Below are 16,159 nucleotides of genomic sequence, written 5' to 3'. Positions count from 1 at the left end.
TGCAGATCTTTGATCTGTGCTCCAAGATGGAGCACATTACACCAGTGCTTAATTCACTGCACTGGCTTCCTGTGTGTCAAAGGATAGATTTTAAAATCTTGTTACTTGTCTATAAAGCAATAAATGGGCTCGGGCCTAAATACATCTCTGATATACTTGTACATTATGAAGCATCCAGACCCCTCAGATCAGCTGGAACAGGTTTACTCAGTGTTCCCAGGATCAAAACCAAACAAGGTGAAGCAGCCTTTAGTTTCTATGCTCCCCGCCTGTGGAACAAACTTCCAAAATATCTGAGTTCGGCTGAAACTGTCAGCTCATTTAAATCAGGGCTTAAAACATTACTATTTACTGCAGCTTACCAGTGAACTAGATATGTAACTTATTGTTAGGATAATCTGTAGCTATTGTTTTTATATTTGTCTGCTGTTGCTTTTGCTTTATGTTTGCTTTTTAAATGCATTTTAGCTTTTGTTTTTAATGATCTATTTCTCCTTTAATGTTTTATTTTAATGTATTTCTCTTGTAAAGCACATTGAATTGCCTTGTGTATGAATGGTGCTATATAAATAAAATTGCCTTGCCTTGCCTTTCAGTCTATGTCCTGTAGAGGTTTTTTTCTAATATTCTACACTTTTGTTTATAAATGTGTTTTTCTAATATTGGGCGGGTTTCATACGATGACAAACAACTTACGGGGACCCTGTGCTTTACGCAAAGTACATTAAACAACCAAGATGGCTGCAGCTGATGTGGAACTCTCTGCTGAAGTAATTTTGAATTCTGACTGCAAAAATGGCAACCCTCATGGACAGACATTTTGATGATATACCATCACAGACTGTAGTCTCTTTACATTTTTCCGTTGCTCAATGCCACGTCAAATTTTGTTGCCCTGATTGCCTGTGGGTCCATCCAATTGCATCCAGAAAAGAGTATGGCTCAGGTCTCATGTTTCTGTCCAAGCCCAACTGAGTTAAAGTAATGTCACTGAAGCACTGAGTTTTACCGTGCGTCCCAGACCTGGAACACAATACCAAGTACATTACGTGAACTTCCAACTCTCACCTCCTTTACCAAACATCTCAAAGCATGGCTATTGGAAAATAAGAACTGTGATCATTAACTATGTTTTGAATTGTTTGTATTGTTTATTTGTCTATGAGGCAAATTGTTGGGACACTGTTGTCAATTTTATGCAGTAGTGCGTATAGACCTATGTATTCTAATTTTGCATTCGTGTGCTATGGGCATTGTGCAATTCAGTCTAGCACTTTACTATTTGGTGCAATTTTGAGCAATGTGCAATATAACAAGTACTTAAACAGGCAGACACTTTTGCACTCGACACTTTAGCACTTGTCGCTTTAACTAGCACTCAGGCACTTTCTAAATTGATATCTAAAAATTCCTACAGTCTCCCAACTCTTGGTCAACTATGTTTCTGTGTATGTTGTTTTGCTTGTCTTACTCTGTATACTTAGATTATTTTCTTATTGTGTTATTCTCTGTGTTTAACATCAACCTGCCATGGGACTGGAGATGGAAATTAGCCACCTGGCTATAATCTCATGTAATTATTTATCAATACATATTGTCCCATTTTTTGAAAATAAATAAAATCAAATCAAATTCCCTCTAAATCTAAAAAGGCAAAGGGTGCTGCTGTGGTGCGTCAGTTGATGCATGTCAAGTGCCCTCAGCGCACACCGGATGCGTCGCACTGCAGCTCATCAACAGATGTAGTATTGTTAACTCTTCCACCTCTGCATTAGCTTAAAATCATGTGTGGACACCCACTAATTAAAGTTGACTTCTTACCAGAAGAGCTGATCTCCAGAACTATGACTCACCATGAAGTATTTTTTGGGTGATTGTCTTTCATAATGACGTGATTGTGAGTCATTTAGCTTGGGATATTTCTCAACCTCAACAACGAGTCTCTCATCCATTCTTCATTCTAGATTTAATATTTAGATTTAACATTTAACATTTAGGTGCCACATTTAATATTTAGATTTAACTATTTAATATATTTCTAAGTTAACAAATATTGCTGTAAATGTGGTAAAAGGTGACGTTAAAAAATTCACAACACTTTTTTAAACATTGTTTGAAGCTAAATGTGGCAAAATGTTGATGGTATTTTCAGCGTGAGCCACTTTACAAATGGCACCCCATATCCAGCCATCATGAGTTATCATGGGGGAAGGTGACAGCATCCACTGTGGATGGCCTCAGAGCTCCCCTCCTCAGTTTGACGGTTCTTACAGTGATGCTTTAAGTTCTGTTCACTGCTGCTGCTAGCTGGAAAGGCCAGAATGTCCCAAACAAGAGCACCAAGCTTCAGGTAAGTTTGGGTGATGGTAAATTTTGTACATTTTTGAGATCTTCCATCCTTGGTTTGCTAACATTAATAACTTACATGAATATTTACTGCCTGAAAAAGCCTGTTGTGGTCATGTGCTTTCAAATAAACACCAACCCCCTGTACTAAACAAAAAATAGCCTAACACAGACAGTAGACCTGTGCATCATTTTTAGGATGAACCCGACCCAAAAACATCATTTGTAAATATTTGTCTGAGCCCGGTTTGACCCCTTGGGTCCTGTCTGGCTTGGGCTGGGTAGCCACACTGTAGTTCAAAGGTGTTTTGATCTACAGCCATTGAGAACACACCTTGGAAATTGCAAATGAACTGAAAGGTTCCAGACTAACAAAATGCAAATTGCTCTGGTGATGCCAGGCTAGTTAAAGATACATTTACATAACAAGTTGCACTTATGTAACAGTCTTTAAACAATGACTAAGCGTTAGTGAATGATATTTTTAATTCAATCCTAAAGTTTCCAAACATATCAAATATTTATGTCTGGATTTTGAGGAAAATGACATAAAGTGATGCACAAAGCTTCTAGAATTTCAGTATGATGGCGTGGTGCAACCATAAAACCACTCATCTATAAAAATATCTCTGCACAGCTCCAGCTGCAGATCCACTGATTCATACTGAATCCAAATGTGTGTATTGTGAGTGGTCTGCACAATGTCTTTCACAAAGCTGTATGTAGAAATGACAAGACAGTGAATACGACACAAAGCCGACTAGAAGACAAAGACAGCGTTGCCACTGGACATTCTGATCATCAAGACCACCAGGGTTGGTTTACCAACTGCAGAACTGTTGACATTTCGTATTGAAGCAACCCGAATGCAGCTCACATTGTTCTGTTAGATTGTTTTTATTTACTGCCCAAGGTTGTACATGTACAATAATGGCCAAACAACTCCAAGGATCTTCAACAGTGGAGGAGATGATGCAGTCTTGGAGCCAACTATGAGAAAAGTCTGACAAATTCAACAGTAATTAGAAGGGTACTCTGGAGAGTACAGACCTCTGCCAAGGCCAAATTCACTATCTCACAATGTTAACAAAGGTGAAAAATAATTTTTGTATCGTGACTTGGATCTGCTCCAAAATGTAATGGGTTCTTCTTGGCCCATGCTATACCCTTACCCCATGTTTCATGGAAAATCAGCTAGTGGTTTTTCTGTATCATGCTGACAAGCAGACAAACAAACAAACAAACCAAACCAAACCAAAAACGCAACCTCCTTGGCGGAGTTATTAGAGTTATTAGAATTACACTCTCTAGGGTTCATACGTGTACAAAAATCCATGTCATCCTGAATTACAAATCATGTTAAAATGCTGCTCTGGTTCTTGGGAAGTAATCGGTAAACTCCCACATCAAATCTAAAACAACTGTTGCAGAGGAGCTAAAGTGGACTATCATGGTGTCAGTTTGGGCATGTAATCTCTGTCAGCAGCCTGGCAGAGGAGCTCTATACAGTCTGAGACCATGGCTCATCAACAAAGACAGCAGAACAGAGCATTACAACAGGGCCAAATCCCAAGGCCCCGGAAGACTACTGGCTGTGGCTGTTATCAGCTGCCAATCACAATGTCCAGTCTGTCATTGAGTGAGCTGAAAGTAGATGTTGGAGTCAACAGTTGGATTTTCAATTTATTTTATTTCTATTTTCTATTTTACCTTTTAAAGATCCAGTTACAAAATGTATGTATTACAGTTCTGAGGGTGCAAATGTGACAGATCATTTAAAACATAAACCAAAACAACAGTGAAATGTGTGCAGTCTGGACTATAACTGACAGAAACTATGGGATATCAATAATGTCTAACATCAAACTTTAACAAAGTTACTTTTACTAGTGTCAAAGCATGTGACTAAACTTGCTTACTTCATAGGGGTAAAGAATCTGCAATTTCATTACATTACAGCAGCATCATAGAACCAATTTGCATTGCTACTGTATGTTTCCGCAAATCATGGATACATTACATTTGTATGTTATTATGTAGTACATATGTTGAAACTTCACGTTTCAACAACACTGTGGTTAACATGTGATTAGACAAAAAACACTTGTTTATTGTGAAGACCGGGTCATGTTTTCGCTTAAAAAAACATTTCTTTAGTTTTTGTGGCTTGAGAAGCTGTCGATGTTTTGGTAACGAACAACCGCTTTCATGGCACTAGGTTTGCAGGAAACAGAGCGACGTCTAGCTAAAAAAACAACTGTTTTTCATGGTACTGACCGATTAGGAAATGCAGTGATATCTACGTAAAAAACAGCTGTTTTTACTGGCACGAACCGCCAGGAAACGCAGTGATGTCTCAGTAAAAAAAAAAACAATAGTTTTTGTGGCCCCCATTGGAAAAAACAGCAACATTTGGTGGCTAAAGCTGCTGGAAATACAGCGATGGGTTGCTTAAAATACTCCAAAAAGTGGCACTACAGCATGTACATATTTAAAGATATGCTCTCGCGGACTTGTTCTATGGTAGGTCATAAAGGGTTAAAAACAACTAGTTTTGTTTTTCTTAAGTGCTATATTGTGGGCAACTGGACTTGCTTGAGTTTCTTGAAGATGTTTTCGCCTCTTATCCAAGAGCCTTTTTCAGAACTGACAAACAACAAAACTGGTTGTTGGTGAAGATTCTCACTTATCCAGGTCATGGTAATCTTAAGTGGTATATCATAGGCAATTGGACTTGCCCGCATTTCTTGAAGATGTTTCGCAAGAGAGTTTTCTATAGTAAAAAAGAATATTTATTAATGTGCACATAAGAATGAAAAATGTGTTAAGTCTTTGGCAATTAGACCCCATAGGGATGGTATGCTTTAAGGAGGGTGATGAACCCATAGTCGAATAGGGAACCTCAGGACACTGGTGGTGGTAGAGGTATTGAAGATGCAATGAGAAGAGGATGGAGAAGTGCTGATGATCTGGATGAGTAGAGGAATGAGCCTTTGTTGAGCCCTGGAATCTGGATACAATGGCTGGAGGTGAACGGAGTGGAGGAGGGCGCGACAGTTCTGCCTAAAATGATGGCTGACAGCAGCAGAAGAGAGAGCAGATTTAAACATTTGCAGAAGCATCCTGATTGGTTGATAGAGATCATGGCAAAGTTTGATTGGATGACTAGAAGAGTGAACACTCATAAGCTGTTGATTAGAGGAAGCAGTGGGAGTGAGATGGGGAGAATTGTGAATGTATGAGCACAAAGAAAGTCTTCCTGATTGAACTTACACTGAGCTTCATTTGTTCAATTTGTTGGTTTGCCTCACTGAACCAGTGGATGTAACATCAGTGCTCCAGTGAGACTGATACAACTAATAAGGAGAGTTTCATGTTCTATTGACAACACAGTAAGGGGGAGAATGCATCCAGAGCTCCTGAGAGGTTTTTGTTGTTGTTGTTTTGCATGTGGATACAACTGCTTTCTATGCATGTGCTGTGCATGAGAGCAGATATTTAAGCACTAAGGTGATGAATACAAAATTATAGTGTAGTTGTATTGGTCTTTATGGACTAAAACTTTGCAGCATGTTGTATTTCTAACCACATACTATTTAGACTGTTTTTCATTTCTTCTATTTCTTGGCATATCCAGATTGTATCCAGATTGATTTTGGAGAGTACAGTAAAAAGATCCAACACAGTCTCACAGAAACATGTGACACACCCTCTTAACAACATATTACGTGGAGGTGGACAATATGTTAACATTACATGCTGGCAACACAAAAACAATGCCAATGTAAAGTCTATTATAAACCTTTGCAGATTTATGTGAAACAGTTGCAGTTTGGTTAGGTTTAGGAAAAGAAAAAAAAAAACACTTCGTTAAGTTTAGGAAAAGATTGTGGTTTTCATTCAAATAAACCACATACCGCAAGTGAGTGATGTCAACTTACGTACTTTGTACACATAGTTACATAAATTCTGCAGTCACATAACTATGTTGACTTTAGGTTTAACAAGGGACACAAACAGTGGTCTCCTGGTTAAAAGCCTATGTTTGTTTGACCCATTGATCACCCCTCCCACTGGCCCTACAAGGACTTTCTCGCTCTTTAATTCATGATTTCACCACCACAAAAGATCCTCATTAGATTTGCATCGGTATTGTTTTCGTGTTGCCTGTACAACATTTTAATACATTTTGAACCCACCACCACACAACACGCTAAAAGTTAATGTCCTTTTTATGTATTTCTATGAGAGCGAGCTAAAAAAAAAAACAACAACAAAGACACATCAATTATGATATTTGCAAATTGGATCCAAATCTTTGGAGATGGTTTGAACCACAACTCCAATTGGATTTCTACAGATGCATCTCAGTCCAGACATCTGGACACTTAAATAGGGTTTCAAAGTGTCTTCTGCATCATTTGCTACGTGACACAAAATGACAACACTAAATCCAGAGTGATGGAAGTGCTGAGCAGAATCCATGCTGCTACTAGCAGACGACAATATGAAGTTCCAGGACAGCTGCTGAAAAAATTGTCTGCTGGTACTTTGCAAGGTGAAATGATGGACCTCCATTTCTTTTGTGTTGAAAAGCTGCATCACTAGCATACTTTTGTAGTTACTGATGACTATGCCGTTACCACAGATAGGTTGGTGATGTCTGGACACACAAATTTGATCTGATCTGATCTGATCACTGGAAATAACAGTGCGGGCAGTCTGTCTTAAAGATCTGATTTGAGAAACATATCTGATCTGCCACATACTTAAGTGACATCATAACAAATTACTTTTGACTGGTAATGTAAAACACCTGTTATGACATGCCGAGGTTAATTTATTGTGGCAGCTGCCTGTTGCTGATCAGCTGTTTTGTTGAAAAGCAGATTAGGGAGCATTCATATTACCTGCAACAAACCAGCATAACATCCTCATGGTAGAAACATGAAGAATGACTCAACCCTTACGTAACAACAGAAACACTGGATAAAGAATATCAGTGAAGCATTTCTTTTTCACTTCACTTCTGTGAAAATCAAAATTTGGCTGCTGTTGCACAGCTTTTTGTGCAAGACTTGGAGGTGGGGGTAAATTTAGAAATGGATAATCTGACGTTTCTTTGTGGGTTTACAGTCCAGAATGTTTCTTGTTTGCAACAACAAAGGAGACTCTGCGCTACTGATGCTTTCTCAAAGCTGTATTTAGAAAAAAGTCTTTGTGTTTAGATCAAGTAGCTTTAGAAAAAAAGACAGTTTGTGATAGGCAAAGACAATGACACTGTTTCTGATGTTCTTCTGACTTGCCTTGTATGGTAATTGTTCCTTTTTATATATTCAACATCTCCTCTATACATAGTTCTATCTTTATTTTTACCCATCAGGAAAAAATGCACACTGGCAAAAATTGGCACATTTTGCATAAAGGCATTTTATGGAAGGTGCACAGCTTCTGCCCCAAAAACTCTGATCTAAGTGGGGCCTCTTTAGCCACCATATGATAACTGGATACAATTAGGAACACCAGCTAGTTACCTGTAACTGTCATACGTTAGGTGTAACTGCCAGAGCCTCAGTTTTGATATAACTTTTTCTCCAGTGCAAAGTATCTCAACAACTATTGGCTGTATTACATAATTCAGCACATACTGTCTATCCACAGTGATCAGTATGATCAGTTTTAATGACTGTGGCAACCCCCTGACCTTTTGAGAAATATCTCAAAAATGACATGGATTGCCAGTTTTTATACACACTTAGGTCTCTCTCAGGATAAACTGTGATTGATAAATAATTTCTCCTCCAGCGCCACCTACAGGTCAGAGTTTTCAGATTTCTGGTAAACTGTCACAACATGGTGCCTATACAATGAATACTAACAACTTCCCCACTATATTTATCATCAATAGTGGTAACTTATTAATGGCATTGTATATACAGTGGCATGCAAAAGTTTGGGCACCCCTGGTCAAAATTTTGTTTACTGTAAGGAGTTAGTTAAGTAGAGGATGAACTGATATCCAAAAGGCAAAAAGTTAAAGATGAAATATTTCTTCAACATTTTAAGGAAGATTACTTTTTTAAATTGTAATCTTTTACAGTTCAAAATAACAAATGAGGAAAAAGGTCTTTCAGTTCTTGTTTGGGGGATTTTCACCTATACTTCATTGCAAATGGCTTTTAGCTCTGTGAGATGCTTGGGCCGTTATGCATGTACTGCTCTTTTGAGGTCTATCCACAGATTTTTAATAATGTTTATTTTTAATGATGTTTAGGTCAGGGGACTGTGAGGGCCATGGCAAAACCTTCAGCTTGTACCTCTTAAGGTAGTCCATTGTGGATTTCGAGGCCTGTTTAGGATCACTGTCCTGTTGTAGAACCATCCTCTCTTCATCTTCAGCTTTTCGATAGATGGTGTGATGTTTGTCTCCAGAATTTGCTGGACTTTAACTGAATCCATTCTTCCCTCTACCTGTGAAATGTTCCAAAAAATGTATCAAATGTATCAAAAAAAGTGCCAGGAGGGGATCCCCTGTACCCCCGATTGAGATCCGGGCTAAGCCCTGAATGTCCTCAAATCCAAGAAATGCCCCTGTGTACACCTGACCTGTGCAGGACACTGCTACTGGATTTACCTCTTGGCTAAGATGAGTGAGGAGAGCAAACACTGAAAAGTTAAAAACAGGTGATTTATACTGATAAATATCATTAATATTCGTTTATCAACTGGCCCCTGGTCTCTTGTCATCTCACAAATGTGGTCCCCTGGCAAAGCAAGCTGAGTATCCCTGCTGCAGACTCTTTTTCTTGTTATTACAAAACTGGTAGTAGGATTTCAAGGCTGATGTTTCACCCACAAAAGGTTTTCACTTTGGTCATAATATGATGATGATGATTTGTCATTGTAGCGTTTCACTCAGAAACTACTACTCATTAATTTCTCCTCCATTTTTAATTGCAGCACAGGGAATAGCCTTCAGCCGCTGGCTGTGCTTTGTGCAGCACACCCCATACATCACCAAAGGACTGGTGTGTCACACCGCATAGTTAAAGGACACATGTGCAAAAGCTTCTTTTTTTTTTTTTTCCCTAATTAACCCAACACAACATACAACTTAACTCTCACTGTTAGTGCCAATACAATTTTCAGATCATGTGGGGTGGAAGCTATTAAAGTTAAAGATTTGCATGATTACCATTTGCAACTCATGACAAATGCTGAACAATTCATGATTGCAACTACCAGTGTGAGTTGACTGTACAGTTATCTGGGACCAGTTGCACAAAACACCTTAAGTTTTCTCCTCATGTATGAAACTTAAGGCTTAATTTGTTCTTAGCTGAGGGACACAGTTGTACAGAATCCCTAAAAGGTTTTTCTAAGTTAAAGGAAAAATGTTAACTCATTTACTGTGTTGAAAGAGATGTCACATTGGTAAACATTTCCACGGAGCTTGTTTGTTTTGTTTGGATTCACGCTTGTGATGCCTCTCATCACCTCACAAAGTTGACTTATGGTTAGATAATGAAAAAAATGGCAGAAGCGAAGAAGACAAGGAAACCATATTGGTCAGAGGAGGAAGAGATTGTACTTCTGGAGGAATACAATCATAGAAAGCACATCCTACGAAGTAAATTTGATCCCTAAATACCAGAAAACAATAACAGGATGAAATTGCAATGAAAATGAATTCAGTCGAATTAAAATCAAAAGCACATCCATTGACATCTCCTGGTTTTAGAACACTCTTCTCAGGGTGTGTCAGTTTTTTTCTTTTCATTTATTACCATAAACTCAATCATGTTGTAGTTAAAATAGAGTCAGAGTCCTTTTTTATTTTTCATTTTACTTTGCTTTGGTTGCTAAGGTCCTTTGTGCAACAGTCTTTGGATTCCTAGTTTTCAGTTATTAGGCTCAAAAATGTTACTGAGGGATGTATCAATGCATTTCCAGCAAATATTGAAATAATAAAGGGTCTCAATGAAATATGTACAGTGTCACATGTTTAGTGTAAATTGTCACATGACCAGGGCTGTTTACTTCCTGGTTGCACCAGGACACAAGGATGGCTGCACTAAAGCTCCCACACACAAGTTTAGTAAAGTATGTTATCATAAAGATAGAAGAGACAGTTTTGGTACGCATTATCTTTAAGGTGTCTAGTATTGATATGTGTTTTTGCAATTTTTCAACATTGTGCAGTGGGGTCCAAGAATTAGTGAACATGTTGACAGCAACAGTAGTAACAGGTGGGATGACACATAGCATCTAAATGAACATAGTTCTAACCTTTTACTCTTCTTTTTCTTAGGTTCACTTTGAGTGAAGTTTTGGATATGTGGGATCTAGGTGACGGCCCAGACAAGGCATACAAGCTTACAGTTGTCCCTGAAAATAAAAAAAAGGTGCTGTCGTCAGTGTTTGTGATAGCAGTGGGTCAGATATAGACTATGTGGGGGAGACAGGCCATTTGTCAGCAAGGTTTTTGAATACATATGCTGAACTTATGCAAACAGATCATGACAGGAACAACTTTATCAGTGATTATGACCTCCCCTCCAGCCCATTCTCATTCCAAAGTCATTGACTACCACTGCTTTGCCAATGATTTCGGCATCAGACACTTGACACCAAAAGCCACCTTTCACAGCAGTATGTAATGTAGCTGGACATAACCTTTGGTGTTGTTATGATACACTGCTGCTTGGCCAGACACCACCTATCGGGGTGGTATGATACGCTGCTGGATGGGGTCAGGTTGAAATTCTGTAGGTAACAACGTAATATAAGGAGCAGGAAAGTCTGTATAGGGTGGGCAGGAGGGGTGGTGGATGGGTCCAACAAACCCTGGACTTTCACCTGGCAGCCCAGTGGTCACTTCCCAAATGCCAAACCATGATGCTTTTTTCTAAACCTAACCACATGCCGCTGTTGCCTAAACCCAATCATGTGCTTTTATTGATATCTCCGTATTGGTAGTGCGTCCTGGATTGTCAACAGCAGATGCAGAAGGATACCCAGCACATCATATGTGAATGTAAAAAGCCACTGACAAAGCAGTGATATATGTATGTACTGTATACATTTTTGATATGTAAAGTAGTCACTCTAGAATGTGATAGAGCATTCTAGTGGCAATGCTGGGGACTGCCAGTGACAAAGTTTTAAATGTATTAATTACTGAGCTGGGATATATCAGAATTTTGATGACTGCATAGGAGATTATGTGAATGTGGTCAATAAATGGTAGATACAACACATTATCCCACCTGTGACAGCTGTGGCAGACCATAAAACACACTTTTTCACCTACTTTTCCATGACAATTTAAAAAAAAAAAAAAAAAGATTGATTATTTCAAAGGGTTGTCAGTGACAGATAATTTGGATAGTTTTATGTCTGGGAAAAATTTGGGATTAAATGGATTAAGTATAAGACCAAGACAAGGAGAAACCATAAGTGAACATTTTAAAGAAACCTTCAGGGTGTGCAACCTTTTTATGTTGAGGAAAATTTAACAAGGTAAGGAAAATCCTAAACTCAAGGTGTTTTGTGCAACCTCTCAACCCCTGGCTCCCATCTACAGGTATACGTAGAGAGATTTACTTGTGTGGGGGTAAATTAGTTAGTTACCTTACCTTAGTGTAAGAAGTCCAACCTTCTCCTAAACACCTCTAAAACAAAGAAAATATACATTTACTTTCAGATACTAAATGTCTTAACCCTACTTTAAATAATAGGGAGCCAATGCAGTCTGTTACAGATTACAAGTACCTTGGCGTTGTGCTCGACGATACAGTAAGCTTAAATGGGCCCTGTGGACTGACCCTATAAGCACCAAGACACAAGAAAGAATGTACTTTCCAAGGAAACGCCTATCTTTTAATGCCCACAACAAAAGCTTCAAATGTTTTACTGTTCTTTTAATTGAAAGTGTTTTATCCCTCTTCATCTGCTGGTTTGGCAATGCTACTGAGGCACAGAAAAGACTGTCAGGAAAACTGTCAACAGCCAGTAAACTGTCAGGGATTACTTATCCAAGTATGGAATGCATCTACAGAGAGAGAACTATGCAAAAGGCACACATGGCCAGAGGCATCCCCTTGCCTCCTCATTTAAATTGTCGCCATCTGGGCTGCGATATTGCCCCCCTCTATTCACTAAAAATAGATCCCACTTTTCATTTGTTCCACAAGCCATTAAGTTTTTAAACAGGTAATGCACTGAGCACTGTGGCCACTCCTTCCTGGTCACAGATGATGTCAAGCTGGTTTGTTCTGTCCCACTCCTCCTGGTATGTGTATGAGTACATGTGCAAGTATGTATATCATGTCTGTTAGTATGTCTTGATGGATTTTGTATGTTAATTGGTGACCTTTATGATATGTATTCAGTATGTCTGTCTTTATGATATGATGGAATGTTCCGGAGCCCTCCGCAACAGATACGCAGGACTTCTATTTTTGCCGGATGCCGGAGCACAACGCAACAATTCAGCACAGAGCACAGGGGCAGGAAGTCATGCACAGAAACAAAATAAAACATCCGGTTAATTTTCAAAATAAAATACACAGTGCTCACGGCAGATCATATTTCCCTGCACTACACCTTGAAAATGTCATAATGGGTGGAGGCAGGCCTGAAGTCAACAGGTCAGAGGTTTTCAGACATCATTTCACCCCGTTGACACCATGGGCGAGGAGATACTAATCATGGCAGTGCACCGAGATGTCTTCCTACTACTCCTCTGGTTTTGTGGTTCTGTTTATAGAAACTACATCTTGTTATATCGTAATTATGCATGAATTCGCGAGCTGCACTGCTCCGTACAGCAAACGCAGCCGGTGGGTGTTGACGGACAGCGGAGCACGCAGCGGATAACCAGCGCAGCCGTTCCACAACGGACGCGCATCCAGTGGAATTCCGGCGTGAAAGTCTTCTGACAAAACAGCAATATTTGACAAGCACGAGAGTGTTGAGAACGTGTTGTACCTACTTGTTATATTTTGCCCGGGGGTTAACCTCCGACACCTAGATCTCACACAGAGAGAAAAACAGCTCGACTTTGTCATTAAACCTGTAAATAACCATAGGGCAATGTTAGCCTTGTGATGCTAATAGTTAACCCTGTCACTGAGCTGCGGTCCCATAGCAGCAGTCTTATGATAAACAGAGAAGGGGGGATGCTGAGTGACTCTGAAATGAGATGATTTTACCTATTGTAAAAAATAAAATTTGAGTCAAGTTGCAGTGATTGGAAAAGAAATGCAAGGTCGAGCAGAATTCACTGGTACTGACTGAATTTGCATTAAATTGTTGTGATTGCAACATTGTGAAATCCTAAAGGGCCTGTCAAAGGCAGTGTGCCTGCATATCACAACAGCATGTTCAATGCACCATGGTTTCTGTTTGAATAAATAATAAACATTGCTTTGTCGGGGCTGAACGCAGCCAATGATGAGCATGGGTCATTCGTGTGCATGTGTTCATGAGAGCACCATCCACGACCAGGAGGTAGTCATTACAAATCAAAGCAAAAAAGACATAAAAGAAAAACAATCTAACATGAAGATGACCTACAAGAGCAAATGTATGACTCAACTGCATCCAAAATTTTGTAGATAAAAACATATTATAGAACCGGAGGACAGATGTCTCAACTTATCACAATCATACCTGCAGTCTCTCGCTCTTCCCCCTGCTCAGCCTGAGACTCTCTGTCTTAAGGCTGAATTTTCCATTAAATGCTCTCATTGTATTTCACTGTTTGATTTTCACCACCAGTTTCCTCCATTCATTTATAAGATTGCTTATGTTGCCCAATTGCTGTAGCATTTTCTGTAAAGAGACACATTGCAATTCTATTTATGATTTGGGTGATTGGACCATGCTGGACCGAGGCTACTGCGGTCAGATCATCTAAATTTAGCTTTTTTTCTGTTTGTCTTTCCATTCACTTTTTGCTGTCTGTTTCCACTTCACTTCACCCTTACAATTTGTCTATCAGTTGTCCCCATGTTATTTTCACTTTGTTTTTCTCACATGCCTCAGTGATGAACAAAAAATCCAAGAACGGAGATGAATTAGAGTAAAAGAGGCGATGTTTGACAACAGGAAAACTATATCCAAAGATCTGTTGACAAACTCTCGCACAACTCATGTAGAATAATCCAAGTCTCATTAATCCAGTTTTATGCTGAGTACTTCCCAAATACATGCAGCACAATACAAGTGCACCTTGGTGAGCATGTGCATTTGGACTTTGCTTGTGCCCAGACACACTACTCACCCGTGTGTAACACTGTCTAGGCAGAAATGTTTTAAATAGTTCATAAATTTTAGCAAAAAAAACCCAAACAACTTTTTAGACAGTACTGAGTGTACCACTGGACAAATGAGACTTGGATTGTTCTGCACGAGTTGTGTGAAAGTTTGTAAAAAAGATGTTTAACAGAATCATCATTTGTGTGTCAATTACAGCAACAGCAAAACTATATTAAAGTATTCCTTTAACCTGCTTCTTAACTGACTGAATGACTGACTCCTACCTTGTTGTGCTTTTAGCCATGGGGCTGGTATAGGCATGGCAATGTTGGTCGGTCAACTACATTGGTCGGCATTGAAATCAGAGGTTATTGATTGCCATGGAGTTTAGTACAGGCACTCATGATCCCCAGAGGATGAATCCTGCTGAATATGGTGATTCCCTGACTCCCTCCCAGTGCCACCAGGTCATTCACATTTGTGGTTTTGAGTGAAATATCTCAAAGACTATCAGATAGATTGCCATAAAATTTAGTACACACTTAAGCCCCCCTCAGGAAGAATTCTTTTAGCTTCAGTAAGCCTTTGACTACTATCAGCAGGTCAAATTTCACTTTATCCAATACTCCAGCCTTTGGTTAATGACTGAAACCAACATGACAAACATAAACATTATATATGCTCATCTTTGGCACGTTGCATGCTGACTTCAGCACTAGCTTGAAGCACTGCTGTGCCACAGTACATCCTCACAGAGCTGCTGGCATGGCTTTAGATTTAAGTCTCATTGAGCTGCCTATTATTGAGCTCTCCTTAAACTGCCTTTAATTCTACCTGTCTTGTCTTGAGACATTCAAGTTCCACAGGGGAATAGTGTATCTCTTTTGAAAAAGCTTTCTGCTCATGAGGAGAGGAAGAAGTCTCAGTCCGAGAGTGAAAGGGTACCTTCAAGAAGGCAGAATGGCCTGGATTGATGATTAACCTACATTGCTAGAGGCACTTGCTGAGCGACAGCTCCCACTCCTTTGTCAGCATTATCTGCGCTGTCTCAGAGTTCACCAGTAGGCTCAGAACTGTGTTTCAGGTGAACGCTCTTGATTTCTGTTGGCCCAGTTGGTTCCATATCACAGAAGCAACAGTAAACAGGACCAGCACTGGTTCTCTACAACTCAGTCGGCAGAAAAATGTTGGCATTGTATGATTCTGCAAACCATGAATATGTTACATTTTTAAGTTATTATGCAGAGGATAGGTTGGAACTTTACCTTTTGACAATGTTGTGGTTAACATTTAGGCACAAAGAAACACATGGTTATGGTTAGGAAAAGATCATGTTTTGGCTTAAAATGTCTGTTTTTGGGGCACAGTGAAAAGCAGTGATCTATCAGTAAAACAAAAAAAAAAAAAAAACACTTTTTGTGGCACTATTCCCACTGGAAAAACAGCGACGGGTTGCTCAAAACGCCAGTGTTTGGAGCCTCAAAAGCCACTGGAAACACAGCAATGACTCACTAAAACGCAACCAGTTTTGTTGTTTGTTGGTCTCGAG

This window comes from Epinephelus fuscoguttatus, linkage group LG1, assembly GCF_011397635.1.
Source record: "Epinephelus fuscoguttatus linkage group LG1, E.fuscoguttatus.final_Chr_v1".
Classification (NCBI taxonomy): Eukaryota; Metazoa; Chordata; class Actinopteri; order Perciformes; family Serranidae; genus Epinephelus; species Epinephelus fuscoguttatus.
This window is presented reverse-complemented; position numbering follows the sequence as displayed.